Source organism: Jaculus jaculus, chromosome 3 (genome assembly GCF_020740685.1).
Source record: "Jaculus jaculus isolate mJacJac1 chromosome 3, mJacJac1.mat.Y.cur, whole genome shotgun sequence".
NCBI classification, from domain to species: Eukaryota; Metazoa; Chordata; class Mammalia; order Rodentia; family Dipodidae; genus Jaculus; species Jaculus jaculus.
The window spans coordinates 152,894,267-152,902,020 of record NC_059104.1 but is presented as its reverse complement, the minus strand read 5'-3'; the positions used below and the strand labels follow the sequence as shown (position 1 = coordinate 152,902,020).

At 40.2% G+C, this 7,754-nt stretch overlaps 1 pseudogene; it reads right to left on the bottom strand.

The window, feature by feature from the left end:
- Positions 1-6,734: 6,734 nt before the first annotated feature.
- On the bottom strand, positions 6,735-6,899 carry LOC123459589 (annotated as a pseudogene).
- Positions 6,900-7,754: the final 855 nt, after the last annotated feature.

Genomic DNA, 7,754 nt, shown 5'->3' with positions numbered 1-7,754 from the left:
CTGGAGTCCAGAATGAATTAATTAACTGAGGTGACACTAGCAAGAACAGCGTGTAGCAAAGGACAAGGTTCTCTCCCTTTTCTTCCTTCCAAGATCCTGGAGTCCTCTCTACTGGCCCCCAGAAGCTCACACACAATGCCTAAGAGAGGATTCAGGTGAAAGCCTTTAGATGAGTGCAACAGTGTACTAACAGAATACCTGACAGAAACAACTCAAGGCAGGAGGGGTTTATTTTGGCTCACAGTTTGTGATACCGTTCCCTCATGGCAGGAAAGGTGTGGCAGTTGAAGAAGCTCAGCTCAGCTCAGGTCTGAGGAAGGACTTGCTGACGTCCAGCTGGATCAGAAAGCAGAGAGCTCAAGGCGGAAGTGGGCCTGGGCTGTGTCTAGTCCACAATGTCCTGCCACAAACACATGAGTGTGCAGCAGGCATTTCACACTCAATCCAAAACACACAGTAAACTCACCTTTTGAGAACCTTGAAAAATTTAGCTTATTCACCCAAGAAGGAGAGTTAAAAGAGAGAGAAGTTTGTGAATCAGCTTTTCATAATGAGTTATCACAAATTTCACTTGGGTTTTCTTCTAAATCAGGATCCAAGTGAGTATTGTGACTTTGAGTTTAACATTGACTTGGTGAAATTCATTATATTAAATGACTTGTGATTGGAGATCCCAGGCCTGCTGTGAATATTTGCACCAAGTTACAAAGGGGAATTTTCATGTATCAAAAATCAAGAAGAGTAAATGTGAAAAGGAGAGCTGAGGACAATATCATCAGTTGAAGATTAACAAATAGAAATTCACATTAAATTCAAAACCAGAATTGCACCATATTAATTTCATTCAAGGTTCTCCAATTTCCAAATTCATTTTAGAATTATGAGGCTGTCCAGTTGCATTTATACGTTTGTTATGCCATTCCCAGTTCCCAGCCTCTAAAATGTAGTAATTTGGTCTGTTATGCTTAGATAAACACCTGGAAGCTCTCCTGGGAAAGATCCCAAGTCTAGACATAGTTTTAAAAAAAATCCACACATGTGTTTCTTATTATAGAAAACTATAACTCTGCAGACAAGAGAAAATTCCCATGTCTTCCATGGGTTGCCAATTATGTTACATTATGTGATGAGGCAGTAATGACTAATATGTAAATAATTGTCTCCAAAAGTAGAATAATAAAAAGAAAGATAGAGAAGAAAAAATGATTTTATCTAAACTGCTGAAAGTTCATTTATTTTTGAATGCAAATCTTAGATAATGGGAAAGAGAGATGACTCATGGGCGTCTACCAAGTAAGTTGTGTTGTTACATTTAACAATGTTGGAACACTGCTCACAAGAAATCTGGTCATGCCACTTAGGGTTTGAAGCAGTGATCTGTGCATATCCTTTGAGCTGCTATTGTTTTAAAATGTGTAGATGGAATATTTCTTCTTCCTATTCTTTCCTCCCTCTTCCTCCTTCTCCTCTTTGTTATCTTTGAACTTAATAATGAATAAACATATTACTCAATTCTAGTAAAAGAAGCAATGTTCAAATTAAAAGTAAGAAATTCTTCAAACTGCCATGTGATTAAGAAAGGACTCATAGAAACCGGATCAATTAGTTACACTTATAATTGCATGTGCCTGAGTTAGCAATATGTGGCAGCTTGCAGTAGGTTGTCCACCAACACTGGCAGCCAGAAGTGACTGTCACAATTGCTTCTGAACAAATGTAAGGAATATATATATATATATATATATATATATATATATATATGTGTGTGTGTGTGTGTGTGTGTGTGTGTGTGTGTGTGTGTGTGTGTATGCATGCTTCAAAATGCAATAAAATATGGATAGTTCTCAAGTTTTTGTTAAAAACATACTAAGCAAAGCTGGAGGGCTGGGGATGGCCTAGTGGTTAAGGCATTTGCCTGCGAAGCTTAAGAATGCCAGTTCGATTCCCCAGGACCCATGTAAGCCAGATGCACAAGGAGGCACATGCATCTGGGGTTTGTTTGCAGTGGCTAGAAGCCCTAGCATGCCCACTCTCTCTTTCTCTCTATCTGTCTCTTCCTCTCTTCCTCTCTCTCTCCCAAATAAATAAATAAATAAATCTTTATTTTAAAAAAGCTGGAGATTTTTTGAAGCTTGAAAATGAGAGCAATGCTTTAAGTAACAATGGGTAACCATGTTATGTTAAATACATTAAAATAAAAATTTGACAAAAAAATCAAATCAACATATGTGACTCCATTGATAGTAACTATTGTTTTATAAACAGATGCATGTGCCACCATATACATCTGTCTTATGTGGGTTCTGGGGTCCTGAACCTGGGTCCTTAGGCTTCACAGGCAAGTGCCTTAACCACTAAACCATCTCTCCAGACTGATAGTAACTATTTTTTATCTACAAGTCATTAGATGCTTCATTTTATGAACTTACACATAATTGGACTTTCCTCACCACTTTTCTCACCCATGTCTCAAAGATCAAAACAAGAATTCAAGTGTACAGGGCTGGAGATATGGCTTAGCAATTAAGGCATTTACCTGCAAAGCCAAAGGATCCTGGTTCAATTCTCCAGGACCCATGTTGGCCAGATGCACAAGGGAGCGCATGCATCTGGAGTTTGTTTGCAGTAGCTGGGGGGCCTGGCATGACCATTCTCTCTCTCTTTCTCTCTGCCTCTTTCTCTCTTTAAAATAAATAAATAAAATATATTTAAAAGAGAAAAGAATTCAAGTGTATAATCTAGAGGCCCATATTAACTGTGATGTAGAATAGTCACTATGTTTATAGGACAAACACTGACAACCCCACACAAAACCATGAACAGACATTAAAATGGTTCCACAATAGAGAAGCATAATATTGAATATTTCAGGGGAATATATATGTACGTTTTGAAACAGGGCCTCACTCTATCTCAGGCTGGCCTTGAACTCAGGGTGAATTTTCCTCCTCAGCCTTCTAATTGCTAGGATTAAAGCTGTGTGCCACTGCACCTGGCAGAGAAAATGTTTCTGAAGATAATAAGCTGAAAAGTCTTTTATGTCACTTATGAACTTTGTTTTAGAAGCTACAACACAGTTCCAGAAACAGAAGAACATGGGATCAGTCTTGTGTCCACATTGGAAATAAAAGCATATCACTTCATGGAGCGGGAGGTGCAACAGGCAGAAATGACATGTTGGATGCAACAACCAAATGTCTTCATTGCATAGATGAAGAGAGAAGCCTGCAGAATTCACTAGCTCACACCACTAGGTATTTCTGGTATATGTTTAGCTCCAGAGCATGGCTTGGTTCTGGAACTCGAATGATGCCATCACCTGTATTGATTGTGTGACCTCACTTATGTCTGCTTTTCTTTTACTTGTTTTGATCTTCCTTACTATACCTAGACATTCAAACTACCTGGCAAGATATTCACCAGAAGTCCTGGGCTTATATAAACTAAAGTTCATAATCCTAAAGGAAAAGAAGTGCCTCCTCCAAACCAGAGAGAACAAAAGCCATATACCTCTATCACAAGATGTCACATGTCCCCTGTGACATATCAATACAATTGTCAGGTGCTTTTTCCTGTGCCTGAGATTGGAGTTTTGACTCAATTAACAGGTACAGTGCCATTATGTGGGACTGAGAAGTTTCAAGACAATCTGAATAAAAGGAATATGTTCTCATATTTACCAGAACCAATTGTGGTGGTTTGAATGAAAGGTGTCCTCCATAGGCTCGTGTTTTGAATATCTGGTGCTCAGCTGACAGCAATTTGGCAAATTTGGGGGGCCTTTGGGAGGTGGAGCTTGCTGGCGGAAGTGCATCTCTGGGGGAGAGATTTTGGCTACTTTCTTTGAGCTAATGTGACACCTGCTGAGTTGTGCCATGCTTTCTTTGCTATGATGAAATGTCCCTCAAAATTACAAGCTAAAATAAACCATTTCTTCCATAAGCCGCTTCTGGGTGGGTGTTTTGTTTCAGCAATGAGAAGGTAAATGCTATACCAAAATTAATTCCAGCCAGTTTGTGATACCAGTTTGTAAAATTCAAAAAATAAATCAAGGCTGGAGAGATGGTTTAGTGGTTAAGGTGCCTGCCTCTGAAACCTAAAGACCCAGGTTCAATTCCCCAATACCCATGTAAGCCAGATACAAGAGGTGGCACATGTGTCTGGAGTTCATTTACAGTGGCTGGAAGTCCTGGTGTGCCCATTTTCTCCCTCTTTCTATCTGCTCCCCCTCTCAATAAGTAAAATAAATAAATAAAATATTTTTTTTAATTATTTATTTATTAATTTATTTATTTGAGAGCGACAGACATAGAGAGAAAGACAGATAGAGGGAGAGAGAGAATGGGTGCGCCAGGGCTTCCAGCCTCTGCAAACGAACTCCAGATGCGTGCGCCCCCTTGTGCATCTGGCTAACGTGGGACCTGGGGAACCGAGCCTTGAACCGGGGTCCTTAGGCTTCACAGGCAAGCGCTTAACCGCTAAGCTATCTCTCCAGCCCTAAATAAAATATTTTTAAAAGAAATCGATGAGTTATAAAGCATTATCATTAATTTCCCTAAAACCTCCAGGGAAAAGATTAAGAGATGATGATAATCAGAGGAAAATACTCAGAAAATAAATAAAGTGAAAGATCCAGTCTTTGTAAAATGAGAATCTAGAAAAAGAATAGTCCAGGATTCAGAATGAGCTTTGGGTAGCCAGACCTGGTTTAGCCCTGTGTGCTTCCAGCTGGTACTGGGGAAGTTCAACACCAAGAATAAAATAAGTGGAATTGAACTGAGTAATTTCTTGATTTTTCTTTCATAGTAAGATTTACTTTTGGACTGGAGAGATGGCTTAGCAGTCAAGGCACTTGCCTGTGAAGCCACAGGACCCAGGTTCTGTTCCCCATTACACACGCTAGCCAGCTGCACAAGTTGGCACATGCATCTGGAGTTCATTTGCAGTGGCCAGAAGCCCTGGCATGCCTATTCTTTCTCTATATACCTCTTTCTCTCTCAAATGAAAGTAAAATATAAAAAAATTTACTTTTGTTTCTTAAAACAGAAAACATATTTTAAAAAGACAGAAAAAGGGTTGGGGAGATGACTTAGCGATGAAGGCACTTACCTGTAAAGCCTATGGGCCCATGTTTGACTCTCCAGATCTCATGTAAGCCACATGCACAGAGGTGAGGCAAGTGCAAGGTCGCACATGTCCACTAGGTAGTGTAAGTGCCTCTCTCATTCTCTCTCTCCTTAAAAAAAAAAAAAAAAAGACAGAATACCCTTTTTACTTCATCCAAAACCAAGGGTCATATTAAAAAGTAACAGAAAGGAAATCTTTTCCACTAGATGAGGGAAGCAGAACTACTTACCATGTTTGTCTCCAACAGCACAGCTCTGGCCATGCTGGGAGGACTGGTCCCTTCCAATAAAGCACTGTTGGAGAGGCCTACCATCAGCTGTTCCTAGGAGTCCTGGCCTTTAATGATAGCAGAGGCTTCCAGCCACCCACATCCAAACTCTGGCAATACAACCTTGAAGGGTATCCTCCAGCTCTGGAGTTAGAATGGCTGTAAGCTGGAAATAGTCCTGTGTTCATGTGGTAGATGAGGGACAAATGGAAGCCCACTGTCTCTGAATCAATGTTGAATTCAAGTCTGGAAACAATGCCACCTTAAGGTCTGTGGGTAAAGGAGGGGGGTTGAAATCATCAAGGGTGCTGAGGAAACATCAGAAGGAAGAACAGGACCTGGTAAACAATGGAGAGGAAGAGGCTGTTCTGAAAATGTAGAAAAGAGCAATTCTTGAAACTGGGCATGTGTAAGGAACTTAAACAGACATAGAATCTCTGAGACCTAATCATAGCTGGCTGAAATGAGAAAGTAAACAAACGTGAGCAAAAGACCCTGACTAGATGCTGGGAGGGATGGAAGGAGAGAAACATAGGAATATATGATGGGACACATTTGCTTCCAAACTAAAGAGAATGGGTAAGAATTCAACTCAAGAAAGCAGCAGACAATAACGCAGAGAAAGCAAAACTCAAGCATCTAGGCAGAAATAAAAGAAATTGTCTCCTACATAGTCACATAAGCCAGACTACTCACCGCTTCTCTAATATCATGGATAATTTTAAAAAGACAGGCTAATAACAGGTGTCCTGTAGGGGAATAGGAGAGATTGTGACATTTCAACATGTCCACGAAAGAGTTCTCTTATGTTGATTTCTGACAGGAGGAAAGAGATATTATAGTCATAAAAGAACTCACATGGGGTGGTCACGAACGTAATTGTGCAAATATAAAATATTTGCTGGAGGCAGTGGAAAATACAGGCGACAAGTAAACAAAGTAGAAAACTTTTCACTCTCAAACTTCAGAGGTCTTAGTTAAAATAGGAAGCCATGATAAGAAGGTTCTGGATATGAACATATGAATGCATTTACCGGCAGCTAAAAGATTAATGGTAAATGAGAGATTAGGACAGGCTGAAGAAAGGGAACACACAAACATATAATGGATGAAATATTTTTTCAGTCTAAAAAATTGAATATGAATTTGTTAGAAAATAAATGGAAAAATAATAATGCCCATTGAAAGCAGAAAACAGGAAATAAATAATATAAAAACAGAATTGCAGGGCTGGAGAGGTGGTTCAACACTTAGGTGCTTGCCTGCAAAGTCTAACAACCTGGATTCAATTCCCCAAGACCCATGTAAAAAACCAGATGCATAAAGTGGCACATATGTCTGGAGTTTGTTTGCAGTCGCTAGAGGCCCTGGTGCACCCATTCTTTCTTTCTCTGCCTCTCTCTCTCTGCTTGAAAATAAATAAGTAAAATTTTTAAAAAGAAAATTATTAAACTGATAAGATCAGATAATACACTTGATCTTAGCAAAAAGGCCGAGAAATGATTGTTGCTAGAAGATTTTCAGTGCCAGGGATGGGATACCTTCCAATGAGTTGTTGGCCAGGGACATCCCTGATTCCCCAAAGCAATATAGGCCATTGCCAAGGCCCTTGGTTTCCCACCAGGAATAGATGGTAAGACTCTATTGTGAAGACTCCACATACTTGGGCTGCAAAATCACTGATAAATCCTGCTGGAACTGAGCTGATAACCTCCTCCATGTAGACCAGCTGACAGAAAGCTGGAAGAAGCCATTCTACATGCAGTTCAATGGGAGAGAGAAATCACCAGTGAAGATACTCAAACACATCTGTCATGTTGGAAACCAACTGTCCTGTGATTGGACTGGAGGCCCGCTCCATGGGAGGGAATACATCCCTGATACTGAAAACTTAAAACAGGGGTAGTCATGAGCCCTAGGGGTATAACGTCTGCTGCTGTCTGGCTTAATGTATATACTATGCTTATCAAACTACCTGGTAATGTTCATACCCTTATATTAATGCTACTCTCACTTTTGGTAGAGAATCTTCTCTTTTTAGATGGCAGTGAGCTTGGGATGACTCAGAAGGCACCATGGTGCTGGGAAGAAGTGACAGGAGTGCTCAGCACTGCAATATCTCTATCACACCTTCCAAGGCTCAGGGCCTATTGCAGAAGAGGTGGCGGAAAGAATGTAAGAGCCAAAGGAAGGGTAGGACTCCTTACAACGTGCTCCCCACAGACACAAAATGGCCTGGATATCCATGACCTCACAGTGCCTGACACTACCTACACAAGACCATTATAATAGGAAGAAAAGATCAAAATAAAAGAGAGTCTGATTGAGAAGGGGAGGGGATATGATGGAGAATGGAGTT